Below are 15,553 nucleotides of genomic sequence, written 5' to 3' on the forward strand. Positions count from 1 at the left end.
CTTGTCATGGTATACTCTCAAGCCTTTTTGCTTATTGTTGTGTTGTATGTGAGAAATTTGACTATTTGCTGAGTCTCAGACCTTGAGTAAGTAATTTATTTGTGTTTTGATTACACATAATGTGGGGAACAAACTCCCTTGTTTGGGAGTTTGAATATAGGTAGGATGGAAAAGGAATTCAAGAGCATCTATTCACCATTTGTTCCCCTGAAAATTGGTTGGAATGGGAAGAAATTAAAGGTTTCTTGCCCTTATTAATCTTATGAACAAAGGGAAAGTTAGCTTTGTTCCATTCCTTACCCTGCCTGTCCAATTTATCCCTACTTGTCCCATTCCATTTTATTATCCAAACACTATTAGAGGTGGGGCTTGTTCTTTGAGGGGATAAGTCCATTAATGAGTATTTAGTGTTTATAAGTATTGCTCCATTTATTGTAGTTAGACATCCAATTACATGATCACAGAAATATGTTAGGACAGCTTGAAATCCAGACTAACAAAGTCTTCGGATCACAAATTGTTGATGGTATAGTATATATATACTACTGCATGTATAATTCAATTTACGTATAGTATATATATTCTAAGACAATTTTTTTAAAACCGTATTGGAATCCTCTATATATTTTTAATTTTTTTTTAAAATGCATTCTTCTAAGACGGTTTTTAACTAAGACGGTTTTTTTTAGAGAACCGTCTTAGAAAGTGTATCCTTCTAAGACGGTTTTTAAATAAGAACCATCTTAGAAAGGTACCTTTTTTCTAAGACGATTGATTTCACTTTCTACGACACCTCCTACAATGACGGTTATTAACCGACGTAGAATGCCTATTTTAACCAATGTAGAAAGCCTCCTTTGTAGTAGTGTCTTCTCACACTCATACACTCCTACACTCCTCACGTAGTTTCAAAATCCCTAGAAATAAACCACACTCACCTTAATCCATCCTTTACGCTGCATTTTTCTCAGATCTATACCAACGATCAAAGGAAATCAACTTTCCACAACGACCACACTTAAAGTCTTGTGTGTGTTTGGCATTTTGCATTTGGCTATGTTGAGGAATTTGTTTTCCTCAAATGCCGCATGTGAGATGAGGAAGAAAATCATAGATCCCTCCTCCGTCGTCAGAATCGACCTCAACCATGGTGACATTGTCGGATACCTACTGAGAGCCAAGTTTACTTACTGACCTCACGCTTCTCCACATCAACACTAACCGCTTCTACAACACTGTGCAACACAAGTTCGACAAGCTGAAACTCCCCTTTGAGTTAGATCTCAGCAACAACTGCTTCGTCAGGAAGTTCCCCGATGTGGTGTTGTGTTTGTCGCAACTCAAGTTTCTAGATATGAGATTCATTAAATTCAAAGGTACGGTTCTGAAGGAGCTCTTCGACAAGGACCTGGACGCGATTTTCATCAATGACAACCGCTTCATCTTCAACTTATTGGAAAATTTGAAAACTCGCTGGTGTCGGTGATTGTGCTGGCGAACAACCGTTTCCAAGGATGGGTGCCGGTGGGAATCGGTAACATGAAGAGGCTGAATGAGATTATTTTGATGAACAATGCATTCAGGTTATGCTTCCCTGCAGAGATAGGGTTACTGTAAAACTTGACAATGTTCGATGAGAGCTTTAACCAGTTGTTGGGGCCTTTGCTTGATGCAGTGTGTTTGGAGCAGTTGAATTTGGTGCATATATATATATATATATATCTGTGTGTGTGTGTGTGTGTGTGTGTGTGTGTGTGTGTGTGTTCTTTAGATTTAAGAAGAAGAAAGAGTATGAAAGGATGACAGCAGAGGAAAAAAATTATACAAACTGTTAAAGGTAAGTTGTATTTTTAAAAAGTTTAATTTATATATATATATATATATATATATATATATATATATATATATATATATTGACCCCTTCTATTGTTTTGAAACAACATGCTTCTATTGATTCTTTTGTTTTGCCTCTTCACCATTGTGTTTGCTATATCTAGATATATATTATTATTTTATATGAGTGGAGAAATCATTAACCAACTTTGTATGTTATAATTTGCTGGTAGATAATATTGGAACAAATGAAACAAGACAAAATGAAGAAAATCCTGCCTCGTAGTGCAAACATGACACTATTTTTAATGAGGAAATTCGAATATACTGCAGATAGTGTGGTTGGATTGCCACTGAAATCAAATATATGACACCACCATTTGTAAGCAAACTTTGAATTTGATGAAGATTTCTTTACTACATGGATGTCTTGGACATTTGTAATGGCCTTACAGGCTAAGATAGCTTTAATGGGTCTATGCCTATGTGGTTCTAGTTGAGAAATGAAATTATGTTCATTTTAATCATAATTACATGCTTTTAACTTGAAAGTTTTATATCCTTTGCAACATGAATTCAGCTAAATTTGTTTAGCTGTATTGTTCCCCTTAGATTATTAAAACAGTTTCCTTGATAGGTTTGGCTATCCATATGCAAGGAATATTTTTATTTATTATTAATAGCAATATATAAAACAATATATTATTATTATCCCTGGTACATTTTTTCTCTCATTTTGTTACTTAACTTGTAATAATCTTTTCTCTGGCTATGTGGCAGAGCAGGAAGATAGGGGGATTCGAGATCAACATGATTTTTGGTCAAGTAGTAATAGTAGACTACTCACTATTGCTGCTATTGTTATTGCTAAATAGTTTTTAAACATGCGTGTACATTTCTTTCCTGACTCAAATTGGTGAAATGAACCGATAATTTTGTCTGTTACTTATTGTATTTTAATTTTCACAAGACATCTTCACTCTATAAGCTTGCTAATAAAATATAGTACTTATGTTGTTAGAGTGAATTAGCTCCATGACCTGCAAGATTGACTAGTCCTCCTCCTAGATGAACACTTTGATAAAAAAAAATTAAAATAACATGTCACACATGTTTTAAAATTATAGAATAATTAACTGCTCTCTTTCCAATTTTTTAGCACTCCAATTTGATTCGTCAAAGTGTTGTTTCTCCTGGTTTACAATGATGGTAAGCAACTACATCTTATAATAATTCTCCAAGCTAAATCATTTTAGTGATTATTAATTAAATGTATTACTACAATTACATTTTCGTGCATTATTTGTATATGGAGAGGTTATTACTCTTATTATTGGCAGGGAGATTTAATGACTTGTTTATGATCTCTGATGCTTATCATAATTGTTGTAGAGATACAATGTCTTTGTCCTAGAGACTTCAGTTATATTAATGACTTGTTTCTGATCTGTGATGTCGTCTAATTAATTTGATAAGTCATTGGTTACTTAAATACACTTTTATAAGGTAGAAGTAAGTGATTCAATATTGAGAACCAATCTTTCATAACTAGTTTTTATATGCATATTTTGTTCATCTTGTGCTTTTCCAGTCATGGATAGAGATTTTGAACACAAACACGATCAGAGTCTAGTGCACTCGGTGGAGGACAACAAAGTAAATTATCTTCTAGAATGGGAGGAAAGCAACTGTGATGATATGTAAATATAATCTCTTGGAATGATATGTAAATATAATCTCGGTGGAAGACATTCTTTCTTTTGGAGAACAACAAAGACTAGGGATGATATGTAAATATAATCTCTTGGAATTTTAGACAGAATTTTTTAAATTTCTAAAAACATTTTTGTTTCATACAGCATGCCCCTTAGAAAGTCTTCAATTCCTTTTCAGAGAAATTGTTGCTTGTTTTTCATTGTTAATCTTGTTTCATGTCCTAACAATAAATAATGTTGGTAGTGCAACTAGTGTTGATGTTGAAGAACACCTTTACGGGCTTGCAAAAGATATGAGAATCATGCTTGTTACTTCCTCACAAGTAACTTGATTATATATGTATATTGGAAGAAAAAAATTACTACCATGGTAAATTTAGTGAATTAAGAGTAGTTCACTAATTAGTTGTTTTGATCCTGCCTCATTTTCTTCCTAGTGTACACTTATTTAATTATTTTGGTTCTAGATAAACTAGTTATAGCTTGTCTATAAACCTGCATGTTAACCAAAATAATGTGTGATTAAACTAAATTTCTCTGCTCCTACCCCCAGCGCCTTGCTTTAATACCATTTCATTCCAATGGAACTGCGGCTGGTTGATGGTGAAGGTAGTTGGAAGCTTTGATTGATCAAGCGGTGAGTTCACTATAACAGTATTGTTGCCATGATTATTAGCCTATGAGTCTGTTTTGACCCTTTTTAAAATTTTTAAGTTATTATAAAGCATAAAATAAAACGAAAATTAGTAAGGAATGGACTGGGGAAAGAGCAGCGAGAGAAGAAAGAGTCAAGAGTGGGGTCAGAGAGATAGAGGGAGAGAGTATCATTTTTTTGTAGTCAAGAGTGGCATCAGAGAGATAGTGGGGCCATTCACCTAGATTTTATTTGTGATCATTTTTTACATATGATGCGACTTCAAAGTTGAAAACTAAGTTTTCTACTGAAATCGTATAACATTTCTTCTGCTTGACAATCTCCTTGTATTCTAAATCATCTAGAGATGCCGAGGATGCAGGATTTAATGATGCCATTGCTGAGGATCGAACTGATCAGGTTTGTTTGTCCTTATGATATACTTTGCTTAGTATTTGAATTTTTAGTTGTTATTCTAGAGTACTAATAACTTCATTACTTGTGTGGTTTAGTTTGTGAACACGCTACAGCCAGAGTTAGAAGCCCTTGAGAATAAGAAGGACGATTTTATTGGTGACTTTAGCAAGATGGGTTTGTTACATTCTGATTATGATTTTATCTTGACATATGTGTGAGATGTGATATGTGTTAGTCAATAAATACAACTAACTTTTGTGTAAGAAATCTATGAAAATTGTATCTAACTCCTCCCATTTTATGGTTATTTTGTAGTGTTGTAATTACTTTTTGTTAAATATAGGTAATAAGCACTTAGTACTCCATTTTTGTGTATTTAATAATCATTTCCTTTCAATTTCAGGTTAATTAGGCAAGTTTCTGAAGTGCTGATTTTGATCTGCTCGCTAAGTCAATCTGCCGCCTTAGCGAGCCATCCGCTGAGCGCACCACTCTTGAGGCTGAGCGCCAGGAAGAATTTGGAAGAAGGATGAGCTAGACACACGCGCTAAGCGAGGGCTCATCCCGCTAAGCGCACCGCTTCCATGCATCTGCTAAGTGAGAAGACGAGCGCCAAGCCGAAATTCACTTATACGTGCTAAGCGAGCCAGACTTGCGCTAAGCGCTCGAGCACCAACAAGGCCACCTATTTAAGCCTGAAATCAGATATAGAGAGGGAGTTTGGGCAATTCTTGAAGCTTTTGCATGTTTAGAGATTTCTAGAGAGAGAAAGGTCCAAGATCCAGAGAGTTTTGAAAGCTTTTGTTGTGCAAAGACTGGCAGAGAACTGAGCTTGAAGAGGAAGCCATCCTGAGAGCATAAGATGAGTTTGTGAGTGATTGTGAGGTTCTAGAGGTGGAGGAGACATCCCCACTACTTGTATTTCTTCAATCCTTCATTTTTCTCTTCTTTTTGTTGTAAAGGAAGCTTCCCAGATATAGAGAGCTAAATCCTCTATTGGTTCTTCCTTGTAGGTACTTGATGTAAATACATGTATATCTATTTAATGATGTTTTATGTGTTCTCTGTGCTATTAGTACGTCATTTCAGCGTGCTTTTGCCTTGATAACGTATATGTATGCTTTGTTAGGATCATTCAACAGTGGAAACTTGTCTGATTCTTAGAATTTGATAGGAGAGGGCTAGTTTATTGTATTATCACGAGGGATCGGGGTACGGTAACCTAGTTGTTTGTATGTTTGTCTTAATGCGGTTTTGGTCGAGTTTAGTCCAACAAAAGGAATCTGAGGACGATGCTTGATCAGGATTAGGCTAGACTTTCACAAGGAATCGGGGTTTAGCATTTCAGGAGACACCATACAACACATGAGCATTGTTAAGTAGAGAATATCCTTATAACATTAGGCACCTAATAGGAAGACCAATGCGTTGTCTACTTGTCTTTACACATCATTACTCACATGATTTTCCTTTTTAATAATTAGTTTACATACATGTTCATTGTCCACACATATCTTTTCATACTAGACACCTATTCACTGAATATAGCTTTACCAAGTAACACAAGTTCCCCGAGAGTTCGATACTCGATTCTTACCATTTTATACTACTTGCGCGATCCGGTGCACTTGCCGGGTTCGAACAAGTTTTTGGTGCGGTTACCGGGGAACTTCTTTCTATTTGGAAAGTTAGTTCAGTCCTAGGTGTCTATTCTTTATTCTTTGATTAACTGTGAATATTTGCTTTCGATTCATATTTGTTTTCCTCATGAACTAGATAACCGTTGTTTCTGTTAGTGTTTTATATGCATAGATCTCCCATAGGCAGTTTAGTTCCTCTGGACTTGGAGATTGAAGCTACGTTAAGTAGGAACAGAGCTCAGAGGAGAAGAAAATTACTGTAAGACAGGACAGTAGCTTCCATTCTAGAGGAATAAGCTCATTTTTCTGATTCTACATCGTCTGACTCACCATCATCAAGGGAATCTGCGACATATTTACCAGAAGCCATTACCATGGCTGATGAACACCAACAAAGGGTTACCCTTGAGGACTATTCAAGCAGTCCAGTGTCGTAATTCTTTACCAGCATTGCACGTCCTGAAGTGCAAGCTCACAACATAAATTACCCTTATTCTTTGATTCATTTAATACAGGGGAACCTATTTCAAGGATTACCAAATGAGGACCCTTACGCAAATTTGGCAACATTCATTGAAATATGAAATACTGTAAAAATTGTAGGAGTGCCAGATGAGGCTATTAGACTCAGCCTGTTTTCATTTTCCTTGGCAGGAGAAGCCAAGAGGTGGCTCAACTCATTTAAGGGTAACATTCTGAAAACCTGGGAAGAAGTTGTTAAAAAGTTTCTGAAGAAATATTTCCTAGAGTCAAAGACTGCGGAAGGGAAAGCTGCAATCTCTTTATTTCATATGTTCCCTAACAAGTCCTTGAGTGAAGCATTGGAGAGGTTTAGAGGTTTATTGAGAAGGACTCCAACCCATGGGTTCTCTAAGCCAATTCAATTGAATATGTTTATAGATGGGCTGAGACCACAAACCAAGCAACCGCTAGATGCTTCAGCAGGGGGAAAAATAAAGCTGAAGACCCCTGAAGAGGCAACTAAGCTAATTGAGAATATGTCAGCCAACGATCATGCTATTCTGCGCGACAGAGTTCATCAACCTACAAAGAAAAGCTTGTCAGAGCTATCATCACATGACGCTTTATTGGCACAAAATAAGTTGCTTTCTAGGAAACTTGAGATTTTAGCAGAAACACATGGTAAGTTGCCAATTAAACTATCTATTGGTCAACCTACACATTCTTCTGTTTTGCAGGTTATAGGTTGTACCATGTGTGGCGAGGCTCATGAAACAGGCCAATGTATTCCCATTGAAGAAAACACTCAAGAAGTTCACTATATGGGAAATCAACAGAGATAAGGATATACTCAAGGAGGATTCTCAGGCTTCCAGCAGGGTCCTTATAACCAACAAGGACAGTGGAGATTACACCCTAGCAATCAATTCAACAAGGACTAAGGTGAACCTTCCAACAGGCCAATTCAACAAGGGCCTAACATCTTTTAGAGGACTACTAAGTTGGAGGAGACTTTGACTCAGTTTATGCAGGTAACAATGTCAAATCATAAAAGCACTGAGTCAGCACTGAAAAACCTTGAGGTTCAGGTGGGACAACTGGCCAAGCAGATAGCTGACAAGTCATCAAGCAGTTTTGTGGCGAATACAAAAAAGAATCCTAAGGATGAATGCAAAGCTGTGATGACAAGGAGTAAGAGGTTTGTGGAGGCAGAGGATGAGGATAGTGTTGTATCCAAGAAGAAAGGTTCTGAAAAGAAAGGTGCTGATGAAAAGAAAGGTGCTGATGAAAAGAAAGATGATGTGAGAGGTGAAGGCAATCAGGAAAAAGAAAAACAAATAATGGTCAAGAGAAAAGAATTAAATGACCAAGAAAAAGAAAAAGAAGTAGAAAAAGAAAAAAAAATGAAAAAAATAAGAATGAAGAGAGGAGTAGAAGTGAACAAGCTAGAGAGAAGAAAAGAGAAAAAGCTGTGAATGAAGGTGTTGAAGTACCATATCATCTGGTACCTTCCAAGAAGGAGAAGGACCGTCATTTGGCGAGATTCTTAGATATTTTCAGGAAACTGGAAATAACCATGCCCTTCGGAGAAGCTTTACATCAAATGCCACTCTACCCCAAGTTTTAAAAGGATATGTTAACAAGGAAACACAAGTATATTCACCAGGAAAACATTTTTGTGGAAGGAAATTGTAGTGCTGGGATTCAAAAGATCCTTCCACCCAAGCATAAAGACCCAGTGAGTGTAACCATTCCTTGTTCAATTGGAGAAGTCACTGTGGGAAAGGCTCTTATTGATTTGGGAGCCAATATTAACTTAATGCAACTCTCCATGTGCAGAAGGTTCGGAGAGTTGGAGATCATGCCCACTAGGATGACTTTACAACTTGCTAACTGCTCTATTACCAGACCATATGGAGTAATTGAAGATGTGTTGGTCAGAGTAAAACATTTTATCTTCCCGACAGACTTTGTAGTGATGAATATCTGTGAAGATAATGACATTCCTGTAATATTTGGAAGGCCATTCATGTTAACTGCGAGTTGCATAGTTGATATAGGGAGAAAGAAGTTGGAGTTGGGCTTTGAAGATCAGAAAATTGATTTTGATTTATTTGTTGAAGACAAGCCTTCTCCAGAACAAAATGTTTGCTTACAGGTAATGGAAGTGGGGAAGGAGGTTATGAAAGTAAGGACCAAAATGTGATTTCACCCGTTAAGGTAAAAGCATCAAGCTAATGATGTTAAAGAAGCGCTTCTTGGGAGGCAACCCAGTTCTAATTTCTGCTATTTTGTTTTTTTATGCATTGTCTAATGTGGAACTTGCTTCATAATCATTACATTGGCGTATATTAGCTTGTTTTTGAATGATAGATATAAGGGTTTCAAATTCTTGAGAAAAGGACTGAAATAGAACTTAGAAATTTTTTTCTGAAAAATCAGTCTTTTCGCTAAGCGCAAGCCTCGCGCTAAGCGCATCTTTTGTCATGCACTAAGCGGAGAGTCTCTAGCGCTTAGTGCTCAACCCTTGCATCTCAAGCTGATTTGGTCTGCTAAGCTGGCCAAGACTAAGCTAACCCCATTTCAATTTGATCTGAATTGGGCTAAGCGATGGCATGCTCGCTAAGCACATTGTATTCACTGGCAAAGCATGAGACGTTGCCGCTAAGCCCATTTCGATGCGACCTAAATTAGGGTTCATTGAGCTAAGTGCTACTTATGACACCTAAGCCCAATTCCTTGTGACCATAGCAGCGCTAAGCGGTCTATCATTAGCTAAGTGCTTGCCCCCCTATATTCAAGATGCACTATTTTAGTTAAGCCAACCAAGAGCCTGACTTAGCGAGAGTTGCTGATTTTATGACCTACAAAGCTCGCTAAGTGCCCCTTCTGTGCGCTAAGCCCATCTTTATAAAAAAATTTCAAAAAAAAAAATTCAGATTTTGAATTTCAAACTTGGGCTAAGTGCGAAGTTCCGCTAAGCGAACCGCTTTGAGAAACCAAACGTCTCTCTAGCTCGCTTAGCGCTTCGGTTCGCTAAGCAAGAGGGTCAAAAATTGCTTAAGTAAGTGTAACATCAGTTACAGTTACCTTTGCCAAAAATTTTCAGAGCATTACCTGCATCCTCTCCCTCACCAAAGTCGTGCACTGCGCATTTTTTCTTTCTTTCCGCATCTTTAGCACACAACAATCCAAGTAAGTTCCTCATTCCCTTTACTCTTTTACTTTGGTGAACCTTAGGGTAGAAAACCATAGAATTTAGCTTTTAATTTTAGGGTTTTAATGTTATTAGATTAGTTAAAAATTAGGATTTTGTGAATGATTGTGCTGTGTAGATAGTTTTGACTAGCTTACATGTTTGATATGCCTTTTAGAGGCTCAAAAAAGAGAAGAAAATGGACTTCGTTTTCTGCATTTTTTTGGAAAACGCGATGAGATCGCTAAGCACGCATGCTGCGCTAAGCGAGTTCACCAATATTGTTTGAATATTTGCATTTTCAGATGAACTCGCTAAGCGCGCCTACCGCGCTAAGTGAGTTCATCTTTTGAGGATGAACACTCATCTCCCTGATGAGTTGCCTATGGCTAAGCGGGGCTTATTCGCTAAGCCCAGGTAACTTAGTCAAAAAAAGTTTTGGAAGCCGCACGCTAAGCCGAGTCTATCAGAGGGCTAAGCGAGCCTAGCTCGCTAAGCCCCCATACTTAGTGAATTTTCTGAAATTCATGAACTGCTAAGCGCAACCCTACTGAGCTTAGTGCTTATCTGTTGCGGCTATCATTAGGCTTAGCGAGCAGTCGCTCGCTAAGCCGATTATGCAGAAGCAGAATTTTCTGCAATATCCGCTAAGCGACCCTTCATGTCGCTAAGCGGTAGTGTTTATTTTGTGAAGGCGTGCTAAGCGGACCATGTCCCACTAAGCCACCAGTGTTTCTTTTCTGTTTTTCAATTTGAATAACTTGTGAAGGCCTTTGTGTTGCAGATGGCCTCCAGGAAGTGTAAGAGCATTGGGGCAAGGCCAACTGCTTAGTATGATACTAGATAGTTCCATTCACTTGATGCTTGGAACCGTTATACAAATAATGTTTTGGGAAAGAGTATTTTTCCAGAGAGGAAGGTTGAGATATACCACACGGAGTTTGATGACTTCAAGACAGAGTTGGAGAGGCTTAATCTTCACAAACACCTCACTAACTTGGCTTATGGGACTATTGATGTTGCTTTGGTGAAGGAATTTTATGCTAATCTTTATAGCTTTGAGGATCCTTCACCAAAGCAAGCCAGAGTTAGAGGCCACTTGGTGAAGATAGATGTCGACAGCCTCAACACATTTCTAGAGACTCCTGTAGTCCTAGAGGATGGGGGAGTCATTACCCACCTACTCTAGGTACTACAGGTTACCCACAGACCATAGAGAGATTGAGGCTGCTCTTTGCATACCAGGGAGGGGGATCATTTTGAATGCTGAGGGCCATCTGGGGAGGATTCTTAGGAAGGATCTAACTACCTTGGCCTAGGTGTGGAGTGTTCTCTCTTACTCCAACCTGGCCCCTACATCTCATACATCAGATCTTACTGTGGACAGAGCCAGGTTGATCTTTGGCCTAGTCTCTCATATGGACATGAACATCGGCGCTCTCATCTCAGGACAGATGACTTTCATTGCCCAGTCTAACTCTTGCAGACTTGAGTTTCCTGCTTTGATCACCGCCTTACGCCAAGCCCGAGGGGTTGTCTCTGATAGCCTCACATTTGAGCGCCTGAGCCCGACCATTAACTTGGCCTACATCAGGAAGAACTATTGGAACATTGATGATCTAATAGTTGCTTTCCGGGGGGCTAGGAGGGCGAGGGCGAGGTCAGCTAATTTTCCATCTTCTTCTGCAACTCCAGCACCTACTCCAACATCTACTTCTATAGCTCCTTCAATCGCAGCGCTTTGAAGCCATACTTCAAAGTATCCATTAGGGTCAAATTCTATTGCTGTAGAGTCTATAGGTGGTGGCTCCTCCAGGATCCATCCTATCAGTGGAGCAGTTCTTTGAGAGGGTAGTCTGTCCTGGGGCCCAACCTTCTTTTGATAGGGAAGGTGAAGGTCCCATAGCCCAGGTACCCCAACAGGTACAGGATGCTTCCTCCGAGACCACCATTCCAGAGCCATTCACTCATCATCCTGAGGCAGGGGAAGAACAAGTGAGACTAGAGACTACTGCTACTCTTGAGAGATCACTGGAGAGCACATCAGAGCTTCCTACTCCAATGGCAGACCTCTCCTCACCACAGCCGGCAGCTGACCCTTCTACTCCTTTACATGACATACCAGAGGACCAGACCACACCAGTCTTGGCACTAAACACCTCTCCTCCAGCTACTCCAGTACTTCATCTGACAGATGAGGAGGATGCTCTGACATAGGATACCTAGGACCTATCTCAGGGATTTTAAATTTTTGCTTATTTTGATTTTTGGATAATTATTGTAACTATAGTAGTTTCAGTACATTGTTTTTTTTAGTGATTTTGATTTACGTTTATATATACTTGTGTTTTTTGTGAATAGTTAATATGCATGTTTTGAAGCATACAAAACAGTTTTACTTGATCATGATGATTATGCAGTGACATATGTTTATCTTTTTTTGAAATAGGTGTTATAGACTGCTTTTTGATTGAATGCATGGTTATGATGAAGACTATGCTTATTTTCATAAGTTTGAGCTAGTGTGTATGTTAGACAAAGAAAGAACAAGAATGTGAGCTTGCAATTAGAATTGTTAGTCAGTAGACAGGTTGATTGAGAAAGAGAAGCTTGAACCATAACCGGTGAGAGTGTGATCTCAAACTGTGAGTGAACGACTAGCATTGAGTAATAGTCTTTGCATCAATCTCTAAATTTTAGAATGAAATGTATGAATGAGGACATGACGAAGGCCATGATTGTATATACAAGCCAATTGACCAAAAAGCTTACCCTGAATTATAATTGTCTCCTTTGCACCCTTTGTGAGCTAAATTACATTTTCAAAATTGAACCCTGTATTTGAATGAATATCTCCTGATACCTTGCTTAGATTGTAGGAGAGCAGATGGTTCAAGGTGATTTGCCCCAAATTTGGGGGAGTTAACCAGGATGTAAAGTGTAAGGTAGAGCACATCAGCATTCACAACAAATAAGTTGTGTTAAAAAAACAATAAAAAAAAAGTGTGTGTTGTTGTAATAAGGTCAAATACAAGTTAAAGTGAAAGGCTAGTAAGTAAGCTAATTGTATTGAAAAGACTACTTGGATAAGTCTAGGATTTCTGCTCTCTTAGAATCTAAGCCTTTGAATCCTAGAAAAACCAATGTTTTTTGTAGCCAAGCCTCACTACAAGCCTATGAAAGTCCTTCTGATTCTGTTTATGCATTTCCGACTTTATGGTTTGAGATGAAGTTCAAAGATTGGACCTCTTGCTAGTTGTTGTTGATGAATAGCTTAAACACTTGTGCTTGAGTGAAACAGTAGCCGTGAGACTATGGTTTAAGCTACTTTCCTTGATATCTGTCTTATGCCTAACTTCAATTAATTGTACAGGGTACATTTTATTCTTCTCTTTGAATAATTGCATCCTTTGTGAAAGACAAGTGATAAGGGCATTTTGCTTCATTCTTTTATCATGCAATCAATAGTTTTTGTTACACACACCTTTATACATAGTCACTGCACATTCTTGTCACTTGGGGACCAGTGATTGTAATTACTTTTTGTAGTGTTGTAACTCCTTCTATTTATGGTTATTTTGTAGTGTTGTAATTACTTTTTGTTAAATATAGGTAATAAGCACTTAGAACTCCATTTTGTGTATTTAATAATCATTTCCTTTCAATTTCTGGATAATTAGGAAAGTTTGTGAAGTGTTGATTTTGATTTGCTCGCTAAGCCAATTTGTCGGCTTAGCGAGCCATCTGCTGAGCGCACCACCCTTGAGGCTGAGCGCTAGGAAGAATCTGGAAGAAGGATGAGCTGGACACACATGCTAAATGATGGCTCATCCCTTTAAGTGCACCACTTGCATGCATTCGCTAAGCGAGAAGACAAGCGCCAATCCGAAATTCACTTATGCGCGCAAAGCGAGTCAGACTTGCGCTAAGCGCTCAAGCACCAACAAGGCCACCTATTTAAGCTTGAAATAAAAAATGGAGAGGGAGTTTGGGCAATTCTCAAAGCTTTTGCATGTTTAGAGATTTCTAGAGAGAGAAAGGTCCAAGTTCCAATGTGTTTTGAGAGATTTTGTTGTGCCAAGACTGATAGAGAACTAAGCTTCAAGAGGAAGCCATCCTGAGAGCAAGAGATGAGTTTATGAGTGATTGTGAGGTTCTAGAGGTGGAGGAGACATCCCCAATACTTGTATTTCTTCAATCCTTCATTTTTCTCTTCTATTTGTTGTAAAGGAAGCTTCCCAGATATGGAGAGCTAAATCCTCTGTTGGTTTTTCCTTGTAGGTACTTGATGTAAATACCTGTATATCTATTTAATGATGTTTTATGTGTTCTCTGTGCTATCAATATGTCATTTCAGTGTGCTTTTTCCTTGATCACGTAGATGCATGCTTTGTTAGGATCATTCAACAGTGGAAACTGGTCTGATTCTTAGAACTTGATAGGATGGGGCTAGTTTATTGTATTATCACGAGGGATTGGGGTACGGTAACGTAGTTGTTTGTATGTTTGTATTAATGCGGTTTAGGTCGAGTTTAGTCCAACAAAAGGAATCTGAGGACGATGCTTGATCAGGATTAGGCTAGACTTTCACGAGGAATTGGGCTTTAGCATTTCAAGAGACACCATAGAACATATGAGCCTTATTAAGTAGAGAATATCCTTATAACATCAGACACCTAATAGGAAGACCAACGCGTTGTCTACTTGTCTTTACACATCATTTCTCACGTGATTTTCCTTTTTAATAATTAGTTTACATACCTGTTCATAGTCCACACGTATCTTTTCATACTAGACACCTATTCACTAAATATAGCTTTACTAAGTAACACAAGTTCCCTGAGAGTTCGATACTCGGTTCTTACCGTTTTATACTACTTGCGCGATCCGGTGCACTTGCCAGGTTCAATCAATATGCTCGAAAGATCAAGGTTCCTTGATTTTTGTCTTGAATTTACATACACAGTTACTTTTACTTCTGAAGGATATAACTTATTTCAATTCAATTATTGAATTTTAAAAGGATATCAAGTGTGCTAATATACTGGTTGATGAAAGTGGGCAAGTCAAGCTTGCAGGTTTTGGGTTGGCAAAGGTAGCCTTTAACAACCCTGAATTTATCTATTCAGCTTCTTCTCATAATTCTAGATGGTTTAACATTCATATTTTTTGTCTTTTACCTTCTCAGGCAACAAAATTTAATGATGTTCAATCAAGCAAAGGCTCTCCATATTGGATGTCCCCTGAGGTTTATCCTTGCTCTTGTATCATTTGCTTGGAGTAATTCCTGCAATGGAATGAAATCATTTCTTATATTTAAATGAAAATTATATTTAAGGAATATTGTAAAATAAATTAAACCTTTGAAAAAAATAACTTTTAAAAATTTTGAATGTAATTTTGCGATAAGAGTTAAAATGAAAATAATTTTTTTTTAATTTACTTACAAATTAAAATTACAAATAATAGAAAAAAACTAACAGAAAGACTTGAAAAGAGAAGATAACTTTTTCTATTTGTTTTTTTGTTCGCAGCCGGCAAGTGCACCGGATCGCACAAGTAGTATAAAATGGTAAGAACCGAGTATTGAACTCTCGAGGAACTTATGTTATCTGGCAAGCTATTTCAATAAATAGGTGTCTGGTATGAAAATATA

The 15,553-nt window shown here is 37.8% G+C and overlaps 1 pseudogene; it reads left to right on the plus strand.

Annotated features, from left to right (window-relative positions):
• The first annotated feature begins 1,095 nt into the window (after window positions 1-1,095).
• On the plus strand, window positions 1,096-11,086 carry LOC114389864 (annotated as a pseudogene).
• The last annotated feature ends 4,467 nt before the right edge of the window (window positions 11,087-15,553 follow it).

Source organism: Glycine soja, chromosome 16 (assembly GCF_004193775.1).
Source record: "Glycine soja cultivar W05 chromosome 16, ASM419377v2, whole genome shotgun sequence".
Lineage (NCBI taxonomy): Eukaryota > Viridiplantae > Streptophyta > Magnoliopsida > Fabales > Fabaceae > Glycine > Glycine soja.